At 39.8% G+C, this 24,970-nt stretch overlaps 1 protein-coding gene across 6 annotated transcripts in view; it reads right to left on the minus strand.

Moving 5' to 3' along the window:
- The window catches only part of RBPJ (recombination signal binding protein for immunoglobulin kappa J region), a 153,763-nt gene that overhangs the window by 80,495 nt on the left and 48,298 nt on the right, over window positions 1-24,970 (minus strand). The window contains exons 1-2 of one of the 6 annotated variants that reach the window (XM_040588000.1): window positions 15,678-15,919; window positions 13,289-13,636 (exon numbers count right to left, since the gene is read on the minus strand). The exons of 4 other annotated variants lie outside the window; for them this stretch is intronic. The gene's annotated coding sequence lies outside the window, so the exon portion shown is untranslated. Of the gene's footprint in view, window positions 1-13,288; window positions 13,637-15,677; window positions 15,920-24,970 lie in introns of those variants that run through there. One more of the 6 variants, XM_040587983.1, reaches the window with a different exon arrangement.

The following is a 24,970-nucleotide window of genomic DNA, read 5'->3' on the forward strand; positions in this document are numbered from 1 at the left end:
CCAGGAAAAGTGGGCTTGGATATGGGGCAGCACAGCCTTGTGGACATCACATCTACTGCTGCCTACAGTCACATGCATAGTAGGTGTGCTCTGCAGCTAGTGGATGAAATCTTTTCAAAGCTCCTTAGAGAGAAGAACACAAGTTGCATGTCCTTTTTGGCTGCTCAAGCCTCTTCATACCTCTGCTTTTCAGTCTGCAGCACAGAGGTGCTGAGAGGATGAAGCAGTGGATGACTTATATACTACTTTCTTGGTATAGGAACAGTACAATTTGTCCGTGACTTAGGACCTACGTAACACTTTACCATGTACTCACCTTGCCCTCCATCCAACATCACAGTGTCAAATATTCTGGCAAATGACATGTAATAATGCAACATATTTTTCTGCTTCATGATTCAGTGAGTGAGAAATGTCTGGATACTAATGAACTTCCTACTGTGTCAAAATGGTATCGTTCATTTCTGTTTAAATAATGCTCAAGATAATCAAGGATCGGCTGTTTGAGCCAGGGTATCGGGGACATTCACCAAGTCAGTATGTCCAAGGACACCCTGGTAGGCATAATTCTGTGTTGTTTACATTGGTGGAGAAAACAAAAAAGGCAACACAATGTATTTTTGTTCACAGCCTCTGATACCAGTGAAGTCTTTCAGTGATCAAACCTGGTAAGTTCCAGGACTATTCTGGAGCCTCCCAGATCACAGCTTACAGGGCAGAAGGCTTAATTACCCAATTCAAGTTTCATTGTCCCCCAATTTCTGAGATTTCGTTTTAGAAGGAGAGGATTTGGGGTGTCCTTTTGCCCATATTTTTATAACTTTTTATTCTTTTCTGGTTTTCACCAGTAATTTCTACAGTCTCTTCTGTCTTTTTGTATCATGTTCCTTCCCTGCTTCAGATAGCTAGTCTGGCAAGCACAAAGACATTTAAATTACTTCAACCAAGTTAAGAGTGTGTGCAGAACTAATGGAGGATTTAAGATGAGAAGGTGGGAAAGACCTACCTGGCAGTATACGTATATTTTATTTTAATAGTTTAGAGCCAAAACCTCCTGAAATGCATTTGATTGTATCACAGTCTCAGTTTCCATTTAAAAATAAGTCCCTCTGAAGAAATATTGATGCCTATACTGATGCTGGCCTGTGCAGTCTGAAACAATAGCTGTGAGCAGTGCTGATCTGCGTCATGAAGTTCAGTAGTGTTCAGTAGCTTCAGGGCTCCCTGACAACTTTATCAAATGACTCCATGTGCCAGGAGGAGAAAAATGTGAAAACCCTGTTAAACCCTCCAAAACCTTGGCTTTTGCAGTAATGACGTCTTTGCCTCCATCAGCTATGAGGGGCAAGTGTAAGTGAACTGTTGGATGGGTGTGAGAAGCCAGGACCATGCAATCTTCATGTCACGCTGTGCCTTGGGCAGAGGCTTGCAGTCATCTGACTGTCCTCAGCATCTGTTTCCCTGAATTGCAAATAGTTCCATTACCATCATGCTGTTTTACCATCCTGTAAATTTGCCCTATGACAGAACGAGTCCTACCTCTGATGGAGTAGATTTTGCCATCCTGTATTGTGTGTGTGCTTTATGCTGCAGGTCCTACGTAAGCCTAAGAAAAACCTTCTGATGTGTACTACTGATTGTTTACATATGTTATCAGAGGGGAAAAAAAACAGGAAAGGAAAGCTGGCAGCTCACGCTGCCAAGAGACCTGGCAGTGGCTAGAATCACATTTAGATCATTTCCAGTCAATAGGCTTTGTTTTCATTTTTAAAAAAACCACCTTCCTAGAAAGTTTCTGCACTGCTCTTTTTTTCTCCATTATGATCAGTCCAGGGGAATACTTGCAATGGCTCCTGTCCTTACAACCAAAGCAGGCAACATCAGGAGATGCTTCCAGACAGGAAGTGGAAGGTGTGGTAAGACACTGTGCTTTATGCAAGATAACATGCAGTCTGCCTGGAGCTGTGATCACAGTTCTGTGTGACAAAGGCCTTTTAATGATAATGAAGTCAGGGACTTGTGATGCAAATAGAAATCAGTGCTAAAAGAAGAAGATGAAGTTTAGGACCTAGGCATGTTTCTCATCATCAGGTCAGGCTTTGTGATGGGGCTGAAAAAGGTGAGCACTGAAGGACTGGGACTCCAGCTGCCTGGATCTAAGGATTGCCTGTGGCAGAGAGAATGTTTCCTTGGCCAGCTAAGCCAGAAGAGCTCACAACTTTACTGAAAACAGAGAAACAGAGTGTTAGAGGGAATAGATTCCAAAGCAAGTTTAATTAGAGCCTAGTTCAAATTCAAAAGTGTTGAAATATGTGTTGTATCAGCTGATCTGTGCCCATTCACATGTACAGGTAATACTGGAAACTTCATTAGGGTGAAATAAAAGTTGCAAACTTACATCAGCATCTCTAGTACTACAATCTCAGCTAGTCCATGTCCAAGCTTTGGGAGTCCTTGGCTATCTATACAAAACTATTCTCATAAGGTTAAGCATTTGGGGACTCAAGACTGCAGTTGCTGAAAGTGCTGACTCATTTTCCAGTAACAGCCTTAATATTAACTCTGCCTTAAGAGACACAACATAAGCAAAAATGAAATGTAAACTTTAATATCAGCATAAATATTAGACATTCATACTAGCATCATCCAGAGAGGAAAAAAAAATTCAAATGCAAGCAATCAGAGTGATGGGGAGCTCTAGCACAAATACTGTCTGAGAAGATGCAGTGTTATTAGCATCAGCTTCTGTTGACATCTTAGTCATCAGGAGCATAAGGATGGCAGTAGCAATGCTGCAATGGAAGTTGGGCAGTAATAAATTCATGTCCAGCAACAGATTCCAGATGTAAAACCAAAACACGAGGATTATTTTCTGTCATTGTAAGCACATAGAAAAGTGACAAAAGCAATCTGCTTTTGACATCCAAATGAGATACACTGAGGAGACTAAAGTTAGGATCCTAGTTTTCCTGTGCCATCCCTAGATAAGGGAAAACCAAAGAGCACCTATTAGATGCTCATGTTGCCCACAGGTTACAGCATAAACTACTTCCCTCTGCCCTCCATGGCTACTAGAGATGACGGGCATGTCAGAATTATGTCTGGCTGTTAGGTCACATGCTCCGATACACCAATGCAAGATATAAAAAGTTGACAATGATATAGGAAAAACAAAGAGAGATGATGAAAACCATAGCTGAAAGGGAAACAAAAAATATTATGCTATTCAGTCAGAACTTGGTGGAAACTACCAGCTTCTGCTGTGGTTTTCTCATGAAAGGGAGAAAGACGCTTTCTCTTAGAGACTGACAATGGTAGGACACTGGTGTGCACAAATTTCATACCTGGAGGTATTCCAAACCAATAGAAGTGGAAAAGAAAACAGCATTGAAATAAATGGACTTTGGTGCCCAAATCTTCATCCAAAAGACCTAATCCTGATCTGAGCTACTTCAGATGGCAACAATCATTGGTGCCAGACACCAAAACATATCCCCATCTATGAACTTTTTACACATTTGGGAGTAGGGGGAAAGGCTGGATGAGCTAATTCTGGCTGAGGATATCCTGGTTGCCTGTGGCAGGCTGACCAGGAATATTTTTTAGTTTAGCTCTTCTTCAAGAACTGTCTGACTTCTTTCCATGAGAAGAGTGAAAGTGGACCCACACTGTTAATCATTTTACAGAAAAGACATCGTCCACCTTCATTTCACACTCATGACTCATGCCAGCAAATGTTAGACAGGCTCTGGCTCAGAGCCAGCACATGGTAGTGGCAGCAGGAACTCCTTTTCATTAGTTTCTTTAATTCACTGTTTCCCTTACAGATCTGAAAAAAGATGAATCAAGAATAATTGCTTGCTTAAAATGTAATACTTATTCATTAAACCTTGTTGGGGCGCTGGGTGCAGGCACTTGAATGATCTGGAAAATATGAAAGGAACTTGGCTGGGAAACAAAAACAGAACTGATACGTGGTAATGGCAAAAACAGAAGTAGAAACTATATAATACAGGCAAATTCCTATTGAATGCCTCTTTGTCTTGCTTAAAGAAATACAGAGAAGCACTCAAGATGTACAGATAACTAGCCAGTGTTCCCCATTGCAGAGCTCAAGGAAAGAAGGAAATGCTTCAAGGGTTAGTTCCTGGCTATATGGAATATTGCTGGACTGAAAGCAGTCAGCTGGAGTTCATCCTGATAGTCTCACAAACCATTTTATCACAAAAATGTACAGTAACCAGTCAGAAGCAGCCACAGTATTTTCCCAGCACTTTGTGCTTTATAGGCATATGGGGAAGGAGGGAGACAGGCTACAGTATGGGATTCACGCAGTGTAATGAGATTGGTCCACTTTAGAAAAAATGTATCATGGAAAGGGAAAAAAAGGAACTATGGTTGCATGTGAAATTCAGCTCTTCCTCTTACCTAGTCATTATTTGTTCTGTTTGTTAGGGCAATGTTTCTTGCATATTTGTTCATATACCATACTGCAGGAGTAAAGATGAGTCAATAAACTGATGGATGTTACATTCTGTAATGTCTTTCCATCTACCTCCACTACACCATCTACTTCCACAGCTGGGAAGAGACTCTAGAAACATCAGTCCTGCTTTATAGGCTGATCACTAGCTTGGTGAAGACAAAATTTCTCCTATTTACAGAAGTACGAAATTAGAAGCAGCAAAGTATTATACCTTCAGAGAAAATGATATGAACTACTTCCAGAGATAAGAGTATTGCCCTGTACTTCAACCAAGATCCACAAGAATGCAGTTGTAGCATCTATTTTCTATTTATGCCAATGTGGATCTTAAATTGAATCTCTGTATTTCAATGTGATGTTTCATAATGGTTTTGATATACAGCTTTCATTGTCTCAGTGTAAGGCTACAACTGTATCATCTTAAAAAACTAGGACTGTTGTGCACCAGCTTACTTTGCAGTTTAAATTCAGGAGTACAATCACTCTCAGTTTGTACTCAGTTTCCAGGTCAAAGTGCAGACCTGGTTTAACTGGGTCCTTTGAACGCTGACATTGAAAAAAAAATAATCATAGTGGTAGTAAAGTCAAAGGCAAAATAACCCTCTGAAAGTTTCTGCTTCAGGGAAGTTCTTACACTGTTGTCTTTCTACTAGTTCACTTCCAGCTGATAAATGAGGTACAGATAGTTGTTAATGTGCTGTGACCCAGTTGTTAGAAAGAAAATCCCAGTCTTGGTCTCAGCAAGATAATTAAGATGAGTAGGGAGTTTTTATCCTGTTTTGTAAAGTTAAAAGCCATAGGATTGATGGTGTGACAGCAAATGCCTCTTCTGTAGGCATTTGTGTAGACACATCTACTAACTGTGAAATTATGATACATTCTTTGCTCAGTCTGAGGCATTTGTATTTTCCTTTTACACATCATATCCCTATGGCCTTGATGGAAGCATTGGTTCAGAGGTCAGCTGGTCAGTTTCAAAAAAAACCCAAAATTTTTCTACAGATCTGTTAAACCTGAGGTGTTCTGTCGTGGTCCTGATGGGCTGTGGTGACATTGCTGTGAGGTTTCTGTCTAGGAGTCTGTGGTCCTAGAGCCCACAGCTCCACAACAACCCTCAGCACAAGCAGCCTTGGGGCCAGGGGCTGGGAAGGGTTCCGGATCCTAGTTGAGCCAAGAGCGAGGAAACATTGGAAGCTCTGGCTTTAACTTTATTTTGGCCTTGATCTCTACAGCAGTCATCTTGCAACCCCAGCTCAAGCCACAGTTTTCCTGCTTGCCAGGCATCCTGCCACAAAGGAGGCTGCAAAGGTCTATTTCTAATTCAGACTGACCTGGGCCGAGGGTCCCAGGGTTTCCAGGCTCCCAGTCCAGCTGGCTTTCTAGGCCCCCCCAAGTCTGCCTGGAGTCTTGAAGCTGTGGCAGATGCTGACATGAGTCCTGTTGATTTCACTACTGCTTACTGTGACTAGCAGCTGCTTTCTCAAGACTGCTGCTATGATCCCTAGAGAGCACCTTATTTTGGAAATGGGTGTTGGTATTTCCAGAATTATTTTTTACCCTTTGCCTGCTCAATGGGAAATTTCACAGGCTTTTCTCCCCTCTAATCTGCACATAAACAAATTTCAAAATGCCAGAATTTCGTCCCTTCAGATATTCTGGGATTTGGCCACCTCCAGTGTAAATTTTGGTATTTAAATCCCAAGAAAGATTTAATCGATTCAAATGGTGAGACTCCCTCAAAACGTAGCAGGGTTACCCCAACAAGAGGTCAAGGTAGTAGACCTCTGCTGACAAGGTCGATCTTCCTTATGTTTAAAATTTGAGAAAGTTCATCCCATGCAGGGATTGTAGCCAGGTTCTTCAGTCTTCCATGTTCTTTACACTAAACAAAGATGCTGAACAAGAACTGGAAATTCAGAAAAGTAAATTTTGTCCCTCTTCAACTCTGGTAAAGTTTCTGCTCAGCAATTTTTAATGCTGTCTTTTGTGGGCTGTTTTGTAAAATATGCCCTTTAAGGCTGACAAACAAGCACTTAATCACTCACAGAAAAAAGAAAAAGGTTAAGGTCGATGCATAAGGAAAAGTCCATAGCTTCCTAACTCTTAAACTTCCTGTGCTCCTGCAGCTGAACAATATAGAATTGTGTTGAAGAGGAAAGCATGCTCCCAGTGGTACCTGTCTGAGCTTGGGATTAAACCATCATTTCAGGATACACCTAAATTCAGTTTTAGAAGGCTCCAAAGCTGACATTTGCCTGAACATCTAGCATTGTCTTAGATTTAGTACTGGTTTTATCTGCCTTCTGCAGTTAACAATGTATATATTTAGATGATTCTGGAGTGCTATGGTTTCCAAACCAGGAAGCTCCTGCAGCCTTTGTGATGGGTCAGATGAGTAGGAAAAATAGAGCAAGGCATCACTGCTTTGTAATTACTGTATCTCTGCAGGGCTTCAGGGGGTGGGGGGGGTGGGGGGGGAAGCAGCTTCCTGCTTTAGCAGGAAACTTCCTGTTATTTATATAGTACTCTCTGTCACCTAATGCAAGGTGTCATATTTTTAACTGAAATGTAGTGTATCAAATAGTACACCTGCATGAAGCTGAACCAATTCTCATTTCCATTGCTTCATTCTCATGGGCACTAGGAGTGGTGCGAATGGAAAAGCAAAATGAGGAAGTTTTTGGATGACTGTTTTCTGCTAGAAATTCTCATTCTTTTTATAGTAAAAGGGGGGGGGGGGGCAGGGGGAGAAGAGTCTCTTATGTAATATACTTTCAACACACTGTATATGCTTTCAAGTCTCTATTATGCCCCCAAACAAGCCTTCAGGAAAAGGGCCTCTAACCTTGCAGATATTTAAACCTTCAAGGCCATAAACAAGACACAGTAGAATATTATATCTTTTGTGTATGAAGGTAGAAAAGAACAGTGTAGCATGGCAGAATCTTATTTGGCACTGTGAGACAATGACGCTAAAAATTAGGAGACTTATTTTTGTCTGTTTCTTAATATTTTAATAAATATTTTGATATTTTAATTTCCTTGGCAAGTGAGACTTCATTACATATGACACTGTATCATCCCCTGTATCATCAGTAGAATAAGGCTATTACAGAGTGTTTGGAGTAGCAAGACAGAAAGTGTAGTGTGGGTCCCTTACTGCAAAGCAGTTCAACTGGTACCAACTGCATCTGAATTTGCAAAGGTGCAAGCATGGAAATGGGCAGTCTGGCTCCACAGGCAAAGTGTTATTTTACTGGTGCAGATCTAAGGAATCCAGAACCCCAGAAAAAAGCAACAAGCAGGTGTCCATGCTGTGGCTTTTCTTTAGGGAATGAAGTTACGAACCCAAACCAAGATATTTCTCTTAGTCTGTATTACCACCATAAGAGATCTGCTTGTCAGGAACAGCTGTGTGCAAGTTCCTATCATTTTAAGTGATAAACAAGAAGCAGCATATCAAAAGCCCTGCACAAGCGTGTGTTTCCTGCAAAACTTTCAGTGTCCTCTCTTCCTTCTCCCTTGGCAGCAATAGATGGAACAAATCTTTCCAACTTACAGAGGTGCAGTAGGCTTTTCTGCAGAACGTTTTCATTGCCTCTCCCCCACTGTTTTGGCTTTTGAGGTAAAAGTGGTTGAACTTTTCAGATCTGCTAGGATTTGGCCTGCATGTTTTGTTTTCCTTTTCCTGTGTTATTGCAGACTTGTGCCCTTCTTGCTTGCTTATTGATTGGCAGCCAGATAATGACGCTCAAGAGCTGATTTTTTTTGTCATGGTTTCTTTAGGAATGTTTTTTTCCATGGTAGAAAAACCAAAGGCAGTGAAATTGAGTTTAAAAGTTTAGCATTCACAGTCATTGGTTTTGTTCAGAATAACTTTCAGTTTTCTCACTTCAAAATATAAACAGCCAGAAATGTTGTAACAACAATTGTGTCATAACAAGACCCAGATTTGTTCATTGTTGTCCAGCCTGCTTTTAATTGTCTAAGTGTTATAAAAGTAAATTCAAAAGTTTTGAATTAGCAGCAATTAAAAATCTGTGCAAATCTGTAACCAATAAGGCTTGTACTGATGTTAGTTCTAGAAAGTAAGGCTATTTCAAAATACATTCATTTGTGGCCATTGCAACCTTAAGTTTTGGCCTGAGTTGACTTTGTACAGAATTGAAGAACATTCTGTATAATGTTAAGAGAAAAGCCAAGCCCAGAACTCAAGAGGATGGACAATGCTAGATGTGATCAGGGAAACAGAGATGCCTGATAATGTAAGAGTAGTGAAGAAATCACAACCAATTGCTGTAAAACAACACATAAAGGCACCAAAGAGATGGGGTAGGTGCACTTTTGAGAATTGTGTGTGAAAGAAAGTATCACTAATTCAGATTGCAGAAGAGATGGGAAAAAACTCCATATGAATTTATGTAGCCACCTGCCATTAACTAACCTAAAGTTAAGTGAAAGTTATTGTGTGGCTAGGCAGACAGAAAGGAAGATTACTAAAAGTATTAAAATGAAGCAGCTGAGCTTCCTACTACAGCTACAGATATAAGGCATAAAGTGAAAGAATAATCAGGGAGATTTTGAACCTAGTTATCATTAGATCAATAAAAAAGAATTTGTTTGGGACGACTGGGAACTAAAGAATGTTAAAGCAAGCACAAAAGTAATACTTTGGCCAGGAACGTCTGGACAGAGAAAATAATATTTTTTTTCTAATGTCAGCAGAAAACTTTTTCTAAATGTCAGCAGCAAGAAGAAAATGTGAAATTGTCAGCAAAAAGAAACATTTATCATTCCTGAACTTCCATGTCACCTGTGGCAACTTCTGGGAACAAGCTTTTCTGCAGGGAATATTATGAATATTTACTGGCAGTAGATTTCAAATATTTTTAAACATCTTCCTGAAAACAAAATATGTCATTGGATGTCCAGTCCAGAATGGCCTTCTGTATCTGAGAGGAGAAAAAATGTGAACAGTACACCTACTTCTAAGCAAGATCCAGAAAGATTTTTAAAAAAGCAAAGGCTGAGGAGGGTAGGGTTTTCTGGTTTTCCTGTACAGACACAGTTGATCCTAAAGTGCCGAACAAATGAACCCAGTGCAGTCTTATAAATCACAGTGAAATTCGTCACAATGAAGCAGTTAATGTAGGAACCCTTTAAAAAACCTTGAATCAAATAAAAACATGTAGACAAAACTCATAATAGATTATAAGCAGATAAATGTAAAACTCCTCGCCTGGTGAGTGTAGCCACACTCTGGTATGTACCCAGTCCACCGCTGCTTCCCAGGTCCCACAGGCCCAACAGGCTTATAGCACCTTACAATTGTAAGGGCTGAAAAACGACAGCAGCATCTCCTCACCACTTTCATGGGTGTGAAACTTTCAGATGAGGCCACCACAATGCAAACCATTCAGTCTGCAAGGCAGCATACTTAACCACAGCAGAAAACTGGATTGTCCACTATCAACCACCTTGGCCATAAGAGCCCTCTCCTGTGAAATGCCCCTTCTGACCAGTTCAAAGTAGGAGCTTGCATTCCCATCTGTCCGTTCCCCACGGAATACTTGGAGGTGGTGTATCCGAAGTGCTGCTGGGAGCTTTTTCTGGTGCTATACCCTACCCCTCGTTTTGTGGAATTGGGCAGAGTTCTGGGATGAGGTTGATGGGAAATACCTACGTTGCTGGACAGAGGGCTGGCTCTGCTGGCAGGGTGGAGGAAGAGGTCTTTACCTTTGCTTGCCCTAAACCCAGAACAAGTTACTCCTAATAAAGATGACTGACCTGTAAGTGAAGACTAGGGGTAAGTAGGTATTTCTTTGCCTACTAACATCTCAGTGGGATGCCCATTTTGAAGTTACACTTAAAAGTTTGATAATAACCCAGCACCCACAGGCAAGGAGTTTTCTTTGAGAAAATGTTTTGGGGTTGGGTTTTTTTTTCTAAATTGTGACAACAGCTGGATGAAATGTATGTCCTACCACAGAGTCTATGCTAGAACTATGAAACCCAAAAGTTAAAGCATGGCATAGCTTGAGACCACAATCATGCACGATTTCTGGAAGAACTAGATCTATCCTCTACAAGTGTTCATCAGTAAACAGCACAAATTCTTATTTTTTTCTGCATAGAAAAAGACCTGAAGGCCTCTCAGTACGAAGGCAATACCCTTTTTGTATTTTTGGACAAATGCCCCCTCTGTAATATGCTAGGTTTTTAATTTTATAGTCTGATTACTAGATACCATGGTGACTATATAATGCACCACATTATTTTTTAGGGACAGTACTTCAGAAAGCTAAGTGAATCTAATACAATTAGCATTCATTTTGTCACAATCAGAGGCATACCTCTGAGTTTTAAGAAGACAGTAAGAAAATGGCACCGTCCCCTGTCGCATCCAGGGTTACCATGTAACCCACTGAGTAAGGGGGAATTTAAGCTACTGCTGTCTATTGTGTCACAAGATAGAAACTTTAGGTGTGCAGAGGTACAGACAAACTGCTGTGATGCTTTAGAGACTGTCTTGGGCCAATGAAATGGTAAAGGTGAGAAGGCAGCACTATCTCTACTCAGCGCAATAAATAACCAGATTTCTTATTAAATAGACACATACAGGGTATTTTAGGAATTAACACCAGAAATTATCAGTTCCAATCACTTCACCCTCAAGCTAGGAAACCAAAAATCCTAAATCTAAGAAAAAATAAAGCAGCAGCCTCAGAGTACCATATAAGCCTATTAAAAATCAGTCTAGACTATAGCTCCAGGAATGTAAAAGTTATGAAAATAAACCAAATTTTACCGTTAAGTATCTAAGCAAGAGGCTTTATCATTCCCTAAATGGCCTGCCAAATCTAGATAGCAGTATGCAGTAATATTTAAAGAACACCTTGACAGTGCTATTTAGAACACAGATTATTACCGAAAACCTTTGAAAAGTGCAGATCCCACTTACTGAAGTTGCTGAAGATTAGTTGAAAGCTTGGGGTTTTGCCATATGGCCTACTTGCCTACATGTTATCAAAGGCTCCTATAGGATGTCTCACAAAATGAAGCCCAGATTCTGGAATATAATCCTTGCCTGGAATTGTGAAAATCTCTTCCTAAAACAGATGAATATTTTGTTTGTCCTCTTCTGAGTTTGTGTAGTTCTGGACATACTATTACCGTGGAAAAATCAGGAATATTTGACAGGTTCTGTTAAAGAAACATCTTAAGTAAAAGTTTAAATAAATCTCACACCTATGCAATGATTCAATGGATTTACAATTAGAAAACCCAAGCTCATGGAATTTTGAACCCAACACAATTTTTATTTTGCTGGATTGGAAGAGCAGACATTTGTCAGTATACAGGAGATCCTGCAAATTTCATTTAACCATACTGCATAATTCTCTTTTCTTAGTCTCAAACTGAATTTCAGTGGTTCAGAAAAATCTGAAGTGCCATTTTTTTTATTTAAGATTTGTGAAGTACCTTTTTGTGTACATATATTACACACACATGCCTGTGTGCATGCACTCACGTTCTCTTTGCTGTTATTTCACCATTAGGTTCTATATAAAAACTGCGGAGGTTCTTTGGATAATTTCTGATGGCTCAGAATACCCACTGAGTCTGAGAGCAAGCCAGAATTTTTGGAAACCTACATCGTCTCATTTTAATAGTTTTGAAAAACCTTGGCGTTTAGCTTTGAACTTTAACCAAGAAAAGTTATATCTTATAAACAATGGCATTTGTTGATTGGATGAAGAACTAGATCAATATTGATTTTGGCAACTTCTTTTGGCTGGGTTTGCCTGAAGAAATATGCTGGTCGTGGTGTTAAAAAGTTATGTCAGTTCCTCAACATGTGCCTCTTTTTCTTGGAGCTTTGCCTGAAAATTAGTTTCCAGAGTTACTTCCAGAAGTTAACCTAGAGGCTATCTATTATTGTGAGCTAACAACAGCCTTCTGCTGAGCTATCACCATGTATGAAATAAAACCATTCAAGAAGACAGATTAAAGACATATAAAACAATGGATTTTTGTTTTTCAGAAGTGCTAAAGAATAGGACCCAACTTTTATTTCCTTTGACTCTCATTTGCACTTTTCTTCCAATTTAAAAGGAGCTGTATAAGTAAGTAAGTAGAGTGATAGCAACAAGATTTTAGGCATTTATGGTAATTGTCCAATCGACACAAAACAAAATAAGAGCCGTGTGATTTCCATGATCCAGTTCCTGATTCAAGAGCATTACTGTGAATGAACAAAAAGATACATTTCAGAGAAAATGTACCATTTTCATTTCAAAGTTTCCAATGAGAGAGAATCTACTACAAAGTGATAAGTTGCTACAATTACCATCACAACTAAAATTTTCATCTCATTTTGATCTGACTGTCTCTCATTTCAGCTTCCAACTGTTTGAGCCTCTGATATGACTGCTACAGGGAAGAGCCACTTTGAATGTGACTATCTATCTATCTATACATCTATCTACCTACCAATCTTCCATTTCCTGTATATGCTGTTGGTTCACATATCTTTCTCCTCTTGTGGTGCTCAGCCCTCTGATGTATTTCCAGAAAGCAATCATATCGCATCCCAGCCTTTCTTTTGCTATGATAAACAAGACAAGCTCCTTCATGCCTGCTCTACAACAGCAATTTACCCCATTTTGTCCAGGTGCCTGCTCTACTCATGCACAAGTCTGAATTCTCAAACATGAATGAACAGTTTCCAGATAACATCTTACCAATATTCTTGACAAATAGCATTAATATTTTCCCATTTTAAAAAAGAACTACCCTCACCTGATTCATTCTGAGATTACTTGTCTCTTTTTGCATTCAGGTCCCTTTGTTCCTCTGATTGCATCCTGTGGCTGACTTGCCTTTTCAGTTTTTTTATTATGCCTGATGAGGGACATCACTTTACAACACAAATTCATGTTCCTTGACCCAGAGGATGGAATTCATCTGTCTTTAGGCACTTTTGAGAAAGTGGTTTAGTCTGTCCTGAGAGAGGAGTCCAAGACAGGTGGGATAAATGAGCAGCAAAAACTCCCACTTCTATATGTTGGATAGAGAAGCCTTGAAAACTGCTGTAGTGGAAAGTATTTCATCAACAGATTATGTGAATGTAGTATTGCATTCCTCCTCCTGTAGAAAAGAACAAAATCACTTACTAAACACTTCTAGATTTTCTGCATTATTTCTAATTTTCCTCTAATAATGCCTAAGTACATTGTTTGTGATCCTCTCTGGTCATTACTTTTGGCCCTTGATTTTATATATGGATATATGAAAAATTACAATTATCTGTGATGTCTGGGAATTGTCTCTTTACTCCCTCCTACTCAGAACCAAGGATATTTTCTTAATTTTTCCCATTCAAATTAATTATTTCTTAAGGCAATACAAAGGAGACAAAATAGCCCCCACTACTAAGGATGTACAACGTAATATATACTTTTTGAAGATAGATATATATATAAAACTTGTCCAATTAACTGTCCTTTATTAAATGTCTTCACTTTCATTTAAGCATCAAGTTTATTTTTAGAAAGAAGTGTGCTGTTTCAAGTTTTTTAGTGTTGGAAATCATTGCTTATGAAAATGGGTTATGAATCACATTATAAAGATTAAGTTTATGTTAAAGATGTTAATCCATAACAGTTTAAGGGTCTTGAATTTAAAGTTAACTATTGCACTTATAATAACCTATGAAATGACATTAATTTCATATATGTTATCTTTTTCCTCACTATCATGATGATACAATGGAATAGTTACTTGTGACTATTTTAATAAGCTAGATTTGCATCAAACTAAATCTGAGGAATTTTTGCACTGTATGTGTAGCTGCTTTTATAATTTTCATTGTGCAACTTTTTCCTTAAAGAATTCAAAAGTGTTTTACAAGCAAACAAACATTCCAGCTGCACATCAGTATCAGTTTATTCAATAAAGGAACACAGATAGCACTGAGGTATGAACAGGTCAGTTAGTTTAGGCAAGAGGTGGATTTCAGGTGGGATTTAATTAGGGGTTGGAATTTGACCAGTTAAATGTTACTCTTCCATAAACCAATGGAGAAAATGCAATGGCAATAAATATTCTGCATTTGGTTTTGCCTAGTTTTCCTTTGATATGAAGAATATGATTTATTATTAAAGCCTGCTTTACCCTACATTAGGACAACCAGAGTGAAGTGATGCATCAGTAGAGATGCTGTTAGAGTTCCTTTAAAGATTTTGTGATAACTTTTTCCATTCTCTGCAAGTGCTTTCATTATTCTAGAAATCTTTTCCAGTGTACACTCAGTTAAATGTAAGTTTTTAATGTAATAATTTCAAGACGAGAAAATTTTCTACAAGTAACCCTTTTTATTTTACAAAAAAAAAATTCAGCCAGTTTTATAAGTCCAGCACTTTCTCCAGTCATTGTGAGTCCGCTGTCTGAGTTTTGATCTATACTAGTTTTGATGGCAGTATATCTTATCAGTTTGAAGTGCTATGTAATAGAAAATTCTTTAGCATTTTACTCTTAAGTTTGCCTAGAGATCTGAAATTCTCTAACTCTCTTTTACCTGAAGTGGTGCTTCTGAATTGTGATGAGAGCAGAAATTATTTCCTTATTGCTCCAGAATTTGTCAGACATCTGTGGGAAAAAAATTTTCTTTCTCCAAGAGCCAAAATGAGATTTGTTTCCCTTTTTAGTTCTTACTTCTCTTGCCCCTGTCTTCTAAATCTTAATACATGTTAGAAAGTCTGCTTTACCAGGCCCAGTCCGTGATACTAAAATCAATCCATACTTCATAAGAATCCCTCGACAATTCACAGGTGACCTGTCAGCTATATAGTCATTATCTTGCTTGGCTTCTTTAATGCACAGTGTAGTTGATGCAGTAGTGTCATCACCACTGAGGCCAAATCAGGGCCATGGCCACAGCTTGTCTTGCTGGAGGCAGTGCCTGCACTGGATTCAGCAGAAGGAACAGTTCCCTCCACAACCATCTAGTTGGACCAAAGTGGAGCCGTTGGAGAAGACTTTCTTTCCTGCTGAGCTTTTAGGGGAAGCCTCAGATCACATCCTCTAGGTCTTGTACTTTTGTCTATTGGATTGGAAAGCCCCTTATCATCCAATTGTTTCTTGTTCAATGAGCACGACTTGCAGACTATTCCCTAACTTTAGCACCTACCTAATACATGGGTTGAGCTCCTTTGAGTCTTTGTATGTCCCCCAGTCCTTTAACCAGTGTTGTGGACCCTCTTTGAGTTGTCTCCAATATGTTGAGATCATTCTTGAATGGTAAAAACAAGAACTGCACTATTCTAGAAGCTGTTGAAGCAATGCAGCTACAGAAACTCTTAGCCAACTCAATTGCTTGTCTTCTCAGGTTGGTGTCTTACATACAGAATTCCACCACTTAGCTCCACCCTCCTGATAAGAGGCAGAGAATAATCAATGAGATTATCAGTCATCTTTGAGATCCTTATCAAAGGCCCACAAAAATGAGACGTTCATTCCCCAGCCGTGCAAAAGGCATGTTGACCCACACACCCAATGCTAGCTCGCAGTTCGGTGAGATTCAGATGCTTACTGGCTCCCCACCAGCTCCTGGGAGGGACTTGTGGGTGGATGGGAGCAGACACACACTTCAGCCACATGCTTGAAGCAAACAACTAGAAAACAGCCACCTTGAGGTGTTTTACAGCATGTACCTGCTGTACAATTTAAATATACCCAGAGAGACATTTGGACTCTGTTTAGCAGCCCAAAACCATAGCCATATGGCTCCCAGAGAGAATATAGCTAGAAATACAGATTATAAACAGTCTCTTCACCTTCCAATATGAGATCTCTCAAAACTAGGCATGAAGGGCAGGCAAAATGTAACTAAGTTTAATAAAAATAATACAGTTCTGCTTCTTTATAGCACCAGGCAGAGATCATTCAATGAACAATTCTTATATCAAGTCCTCTTTTCTGGAAAATGATTGCTACAAGAGCTAATACAAACTGGGACAGAGGCAGAGTAATAGTGCAGAAAGGTTTAAGAGTATGTTTGAATAGCATGATAAGCACTTGCAAGACTTCCGTTGGGTCTGGTTTACAGTATCAGCATGTGACGTTCTGGCAGCACATTGAGCTCCTGAGCCACAGGACCGACAGTCTCCTACTTTATCCCCATCCCTCTGTTTTTTGAGCTGGGTTCTGTTATTTTTAGCTTGAAGTGGAAAAAGGAAGTTATTCAGATCTTTCATCTGAAATTCACTAACTCTACATAAAAGAGTAGACTTCCCAGTTCATATATGGAGCAGGTCATATTCCTCTTTCACTATGACTGTGAGATCCATGATATAACCTCTACAAACCCCCTGCAGAGTAATTTAGACAGATTTTAGAGAAGTTGTTTACTTTTGCTAAATATAAAAGGGCAGGGACTTGCTTTTAAAGACTGAAATTTTGCTTTAAAAGTGTCTTAGTAAGAGAAGGAAAATGAGTCAGTAACATGTGGAACATATATTATGTGTGAAACATCTTACCCACGCAAAGGGAGAGAGGATACAGAGAGGAGGTTTGCCTGCACTTTTGACATCAGGAAGCTCTTTTCTCCTTACCTTGCAGGACAGCATATTTCTTTGTTCATACACAAAAACAGTCATTGTGTGTATCCAATCTTCTAAATGAGCAGCTACTCAATGACATCCTTCCATCTAGTGTGACTACTGTGAGTGGCATTGCCAGTATGATCTACCAATAGAAACTTTTTAAGTGGTCAAGGGAGAATCATCTGAGTTTCAGGATAGGTCTTAATATAGGGTGCCTCCCATCTCACATCCTGCTGTGGTGGCAGCAGAAAAAGGAAGTGGCTTGAAAGCCTCTGACCCAGCCAGCTTTCCACTGCATTTGAGCCCTTCTGTAACTTGCAGAGCCCCAGCATCAGCTCTGTGATAACAGTCTCTCCCACTTCTCACCATGCCTCTGGACTACTGCATTCTCCAAACATGGATGTGACTAATAGGAGGGAAACAAGGTAAAAGCAGGACTGTGGATAAAATCATGAAATCACATTGCCAGCTGGCATTGCTCAGGTTCAAAATTCACAAAGTTGTCAGAGAGATCTGAGATACTAGACAGGTCTAGTACTCTTTACAAGAACACCCACATCTTGTTTGTCTTCTAACATTTTCCCCTTTATGTGTGTGCAAGGCAGGAGGAGGCTATTACTGCTGTCGTTTTACACCCAAATAACTGAGACCCAATGGTTATAACTTTGGCTGCCCAGTGCAGGGACACTTCAATCTACCCAACGTAATCATGTAGTAGCAAAGCAGGCACTAGGAAAACAACAGCCATGCTTGCTTGGCTACTCAGCCCTGCAGGAAAGCAACCTGTGCCTTGCTAATCAGATTGTCCTGCTTCCAGAAACCAGGATTGCTTATTCAGGGACTATCTTTTAGTATCTGAAACTTGGCTTTAGAAATTATCTCGATATGAAAAGTTTTAGAGTTGGCTTGGTCATCATTGCATGAAAAGGTACCCAAAGGAAAAGAATGGATCATCCTAAAAGTACTGAAGACTTCCAGAGGGCAGAGTAAGCAACTGTACCCACATCTGTTTGCCAAACTAACCCCAAACTGATAAAACGTGTGCTGTTCTGTCAATGGCTATGGAGACTCACTCACATGAAAAAGCTTTGACTTGGGCTCCTGAGTATGTCAATGGTTCCACTGAAGTTATACTGCTGTTTTCATAAGCAATTTATTTTCTGCGAATACCTTGGAAAAATTCTTAGAAGAGACTTAAATGAAGACAGTTTTGTAACTTGGCAAGCTCACTTAAAAATTCATTAGGGCTCATTTTCTGTTTTCCTTTGCAGAGCTCTGGTGCCTGTCGTCAATAGTCAAGGGAAGAGATGGGGGCTGTTTTGTTTTACTCTGATTCTACAGAGGAAAATCCTATTGGCTTCAGTGTTTTGCCATAAAATTTACTGAATTTCCCGTAGGAAGCCACAACTTTAAAATATTCTGTGCTGATGCGTTTTTAAGTCTGCCTGGATGTAAAATGTTTACATGAATTAACTTCACCTTTTGAGTACCTGAGACAGCAAAATTTCCTAATTAGAAAAGTTACATTCTGTGTTAGTCTTTCCTACCCATTGTGATTTAGTCCATATGATCAATCTATTTTCCTTATGTCATGGATTGCAGAGATCATGCAACCGTGGTGATTTAACATAGTGCCATGCTGTGTTTGTACAGAAACACTGCACAAGGGAGATTCCAAAGGGATTTTAGCAACCCCCAGCTAACACAGGAATTTGAATAACATTACTTGGCCATAGGCAAAAGAATTTCCTTTTGGCTGTTTTTCTCTCCAAAGAAAACACAAAAAGTGGAAGTTAAATAGTACTGTTATTAGAGCTTTGTTGCAACCAGAGAAAAAGTATTCACAACAGCATGCAGCTGAGAGACAGTTCCTCTGCTGGACCTTCATTTGCTCAGCCTCTTTCCTGGATTGAGGTCTTCATGGAGCTGCTCCCTCCCTTGGACCATGCCTGCACATCCCACTTCCTTTTCTTAGAATCCTCTGTATCATCGGGAATTTTGGAGGGCAGAGAGCAAGCAATGAAGTCAGTGTTGAGATTTTTCTATTTTAAGTGTTAAGTTACTAAGGAGATGCTTGGAAATATTAAGGTTTGCTCTGTGTGAAGTTCTAATGGAAATAAAAAGATGAAGACTGAACAATCCTGTCAAAAAACACACAAGCGAAAAAAGCCACCAAAAACTTCCCCTTGGCTGCAACCTGAATGCTGTTGGAAGCACCAGAACATAGCAGGTCTGTTTCATGCAGTCAGTAGAGCCAGGGAAAAATGTTAATATTTTCATAGAAAACATTTCAAAATAATCTCCCTTCTGCAACAGTTTTTGGGTTCTCGTTTTTTTTCTGGTTTTCTCCCTTGCTTTCCTCCCATTTCACCTATACTGGTGAAAGAGAGCAGAAAGGTGGTAAGTGATCTAGCTAGTTAGATATGTAGCTAGGTATCTTGCAGTGACAGGGCACTAAATATGCCTTGAGGTAATCAGGCCTGTTGAAATTCAGTTTTCAGTTCTTTCCTCCCATACACTCAGCACGTGTCAGACTTGGGCTGCAGTTCCAGTGAGTGGCATGCCGTGCTGAAGGCATTTATGCAGTCGTGCAGGAGGTAGCTAATGGCACAGTGTGACACTGTTTGCTGTCCAGCCAAGAGAATGTGTATTCCTGCTCCACTGTGAACACAAGACAGAATTGTCTCTAAACAGTCCATTCATTCTTTGACTGCCATGTATCAGCTGTATGTGTTGACTTGTGACTTGGTCTTGTTTCCATTTACTTCTCCTTTATGCTGTGCATGGACAAAGCAGCAGCAGATCCTCGAACAGTTCCCAGTTTTCATTAATGGTTCTTACGTTAAGTTTCTGTTCCTAAGTAACTATGCCTAAAACTGCTTTAGGCTTTAGAGAACTGGCTTACTCTTTTCCTTTAATTTTTGGATGTCATACTCTGATCGCATAAGGTAACAAGATCATAAAGCACTCATCTTCCTCTGTTAGACTGAGCTCCTATTTTAAGTCATTCTCCCCCTGGGTGCAAGGCTTTCTGTATTAAAGGTTGGTTCTTATTTTTAGACTCTTTAGAGACTGAAAATTGAAGGCACACAGGATTTTTTTTCTTCTTCTCAATACTACCAAATAGATGTCCCAGGCAGCTGCATAAAATGACCAGGTGCTCTGTAAAAGGTAGCCACTGGTTCCTCTTTCAGAATTTTACAGATGTGAGCCACATGCGTAGGTAAAAGGCTTGGTGCTCCCCAGACCGCTTTGGCACTAGCGGACAAGGCTGTGCCTGCTGCAACCTGCAGCACCTCCTCACCCCACTCCACCTGCCCAGACCATGCTGCTGCCACAGATGCTCACATTCTGGTCATGAGACCCACCTCATGGCATTGCAGCCATACTAAGTATATTTTACTACTGGTACACATGGTAGCACTCAGTAGAGGAAAAAAGCAGGTTTTTGAAATGTGATTTAATATGAGTAACTGAACTGGAGAACGATGCACAGAAGCAGAGCTGGAAGGGATGCCAGCATATCTCGGAGAACACAGGCATGACTTAGGATCACAGGAACTCGAATGCTTGAAGTTCTAGCATGTAAAACTAAATATGAAAGGACCACTGGCTTTTCCTTCCATCTCTGTATTTTATCTTTCTTTTGGCCATTTGTTATGGTAGCTTCTCCATCGGCTACATGGAACATCAGATAAACTAAAAAACATGCAGCTTGAAAAATACTAGTTTTCTGCCTTTTGGAGTGAAATGTCGTTTGTAACAGGGTAGTCCCTTGCACCACGAAGAAGTAATATGCACCAGAGGGTGACTGTTTCTATTTGAGAGTTGATTGTGTTACTGAGGCAAACAGTGTAATACAGACCAGCATTGAACTTTGAAGAATTTGAGAAAACTTTGAAAAAAATAATCTCTTAACAGAAAACTTTCTAGTCTATGTTTGGACTACCATTTAAATGGCTAATAAAAATCTGGCCATAAGCCTACTTCCCTCCTTCTCCCTCCCCCCCCTTCTCCTAGTGCTGCAATTTACAGAAGCAAAAAGAGGAAATCTGATGATGACATTTTTCCAACTGTAGAACAATTTTTGCTTAGCGGCCCATGCAGTGTTCTTTGCATAATGTTCTCATTTCTTACTCCCTTTGTACAGGACAGTAGCAAGAAGAGGTTGCTGCAAGACTTGGTGTGCCTGTGCTAGCTTTCCTTCAGAGAGCAAGGCCAACGTGAAGGCTGAGGACCCAACTGCGTGGCTGTTAGCCAGGGTTCCAAGTTGCCCAGGCTGAACCCCGTGCTACTGCATGATCACTTTTGTGAATACTAGGTACGCTGCCTAGGGCATAGCTAGCAGCTTATAGCTGACGCTGTTGAGACTACTGTCTGAATATATCCTTAAGTTATTTCTGTTAATTATGAATTTTTAAGGAGACAGCACATAGCACAATGACATTTCCACAGAGATTTCCATCAGATGCTTTCAAGGTATTTTGCCAAGGCATGTTTGTGAGAGGAATACACCTTTAGAAACTGGCAATTCACTGTCCCTGAAGCCCTAGGACTGCTGGTGTATCAGTGTTCGGTGGCCCTTTCTGATAGCAGACAATATCAGATTATTTAGAATACAAAAATATCCTTGTAAAATAGTAGTTTATTTATTTTTAAAGGAAACTAATAGTCGCTAAGTTACTGGACCAAAACCACTAATCCAAAACTAACAAAATAAGTTGCATGGACACACCAATGCCAAAACAACAAAAGTCTCCCTCTGTCTGTCATATAGAAGAGTTTATAAAGTCAGGAAAGATTATAAACAAAAAGGCTTAAGAGGTTCAGAGAAAAATGGTTGCTGAATGAAGTGCTGGGTGAGATGACATCTGAGAAATGACAGGAATGGCCCAAAACTGATGAGCAGGTGATTTGGCTTACTTGGCAAGCAACAAAAGGATAATCCTTATTTCCTTATTGCCCTTTTGTGTCCATAATTTGATGTCAAAAGGGCTAAAAGGAGTGAGATTTACATTCATGGCACAAAATGCCCACTGTCTGCTGGTACCTGAGGGTTCTTTATGGCATTGTTGGAGCTTAATTCTCCTAATGCTGAGATGATGTGGGCAGACAGTTGATGGGAAGGATCCAAAAGATAACTCCATTTGTACTAGCTTCTGTTAACTTCTGAATGATATCCAGCATACGAGGCTCAGGTTCCTGTTCCCAGCCTCTCCCTGCTATCTGCTTTTCCTTCTCCAGTTCAGTTAATCTTTCTCTATTCTTGCCATCTGTTTAGTTAGTCTGTCCTAAACTGTTTCCTTTGCAACACTGCTGCAATCCTGCAACCAGCAAGATACCAAGAGCGCTGCCTTTGACAGCCCAACAACTAGTGTAAATTTGCCAGGTCTCAGAGTGGCTGATAAGGCTTTCTGCTACTTTTTTTTTTTTTTTTTTTTTTTTCTTTAGCAGCAAGCTTGGAAGGAATAGAATGAGAAAAGGACTCTTGTGCTGTTTTGCTGTCCTGTTCTCCCTCTCCTCTTAAGTTTGGGTTGGTTTTTTTTTTTTGGTCTTGTGTTGTCCTGAAGAAACTAGGAGTCAGTTTTAATTAAGTATAACAGAATCACCTTTTCTTTGTTCTACCAAATGAACAGTTAACACCATAAAAGATTCAGAACAAGTGAGCAGAGGAATCATGACAAGAACTTGCTAAATGGAAAGGTAAAAAGAAGGAGAGTTAACTTCCTTTCCTTCTTTGCCCACATCTCTAAAAATGTCCAAGTGATTAACAGTGACTGTCAGCACGCCATAAAAGATCATGTTAACACCTGTGAATCTCTATCCCCAATTGTTTAATTGAAAAGAACTCAGAGCAAATGTGCCTCCTCTGCTTCTGCATTCTTTATTGACTGCCTGTTTGTGCCATGGCTGTAATCAGTGCATGTGGCACAATGCACGCTCCAGCCTTAGTATCTTATTTAGAAAGGCAGTTAAATTCTCTGGCACCTGTGTAAGAAAATTTCCCAGCTTCTGATTGCCCATGATGAAGGGGACAGAACCTCTCAGCCACTAACTTCTTCTTAATCATTTTATGGCAATGGAAATTTGGCATTTATACCTGTTTCAAATATGTTCCCTTGAGTCTTTTTCTTTTTAGAGAATCCTACTTTTTACTTCCTTTTTCAATGAGTTCAGCTAATGACAAAGCATAGCCAGGAAGGGTGACTGGAAAATTGGAATTCTGTTTCATTAAACTGCATCTAGTTTCAAAATTCATTTCTGTATGCATGTGAATACAATCCACAACCTTTCCACTGGTAACAAAGCACAACTCTGTGACAAAGCCCCCAGAGAAGGTTCATAGTGGCTGCACTCCCCAGGAAAGGGTGAGAGCCCTCTGGAGAGCTTTCACCAGCCAGATTGGGGTTGGAAAGTTGATTTTCCACACCTGGGAAAAAGCCAAGGCTTTCTCTTACTGTATTCTCTCCTTCCCTCCATGTATCATCTGGAGAAGCTATTTTGCCAAATTTTGTTGAACTGACATTTCAGTGTTTGAATACTGCAACAAAATGACATTCTTCTGACAAAAAAAGATTTGTCAGAAGACTCTTCATGTTTTATAGCTGAGTGCCCAAATAACGTTCTCTGTACAATTCATTATTGTATAATCTTTTTTGAGAAGCAGCCCTCTAATTTTTTCTCTCATCAGTTGTGCTGAAAACAGTCTTGACACTTAAGAATCAGGTCTTTTATCCCACAACCTTGACAACACAGCTGTAGAAAAATAAATTGACAGCACAACATTTAAGAAAACTGAACTGTAAAACAAACCCAACTCGTAAACATGAATTAGACTCACTTCTTTCTAAACTCTTGTGTTTCTCTGCAGTATTACTTGTAGGGTTTCATATGCGTTACTTAGCATGGAAAAAAAATATTGCAAACAACTAAGCTATAGGTGAAACTTGGGCCAGAGACAATAAAATGTGTTCTTATTGTAGTTGAACTGGCAGAGTAGCCCGTTCACCTCTGAAAGCTGGAAATGTTCCCTCAAGTATACTGTGACATACTTTAACCAGCATAAAATGGAACTGCCACTGAAAATATAGATCTCACTCTTTATGCAGTTTATATTTCTCTTTCCCACCTTCATCTCTTGTCTATATGGTCCCTTCCTGCACAAATAACAGGATAGCTTTAGCTGAGCTTCTCCCTTGATCTTGTTCACCATGAGGTCCCCCAAGCATGTGTGACAGGAAAAAAAGATGGAGCAGAACTGGGAATGAATGAGCAGCTGGAGACAGACAGAAGAAGAGTTTTTATTCTAATGGCAATGCCAGGTTAAGGAGGATTATGGCATTTGCTGCTGCATGGTGGTTTCTCCCAATAAGGTCACCAGCAGCTGCAAATTGCCCTATAGAAGTAGAGTTATGTGGAGACCTGTTTTTTATGTGGATTTTCCCTCTGTGTTTTCAGTACAACAGAAAGGAAGCATATTTGGACCATCCTGAGAAAACCCATTTTCCAACGTAGCAGATGGCCATGAACTCTTTAATAGGTGCTTGGCATCCCCCAGGCCCAGGCTGTATTATATCAAAAGTAACCTTTCTGGCACCTACAATGGCAGTGTGTGACGTGCAGCCTAACACTGGATTTCACCCCTCCATCAGATTTTGGAAGATTCACATACCTATTATTTCTCCAGCTATTGGGAGTGGGAGTTACATGCTTAAATTCTTTAGCTGAAAAAATTCCAGACTATTTTATTGACTAAACAGTATTGTTCCTCTAAAAAAACACATACAAGATATAAATGCAGATGAACTGTTAAGTAATTTCCAATAGTTTTAAATACTTACATTCATACCATGCTTGTACACTTTTTTTCATTGGAATA

The sequence above is a fragment of the Falco naumanni genome, chromosome 1 (assembly GCF_017639655.2).
Source record: "Falco naumanni isolate bFalNau1 chromosome 1, bFalNau1.pat, whole genome shotgun sequence".
Taxonomy (NCBI): Eukaryota; Metazoa; Chordata; class Aves; order Falconiformes; family Falconidae; genus Falco; species Falco naumanni.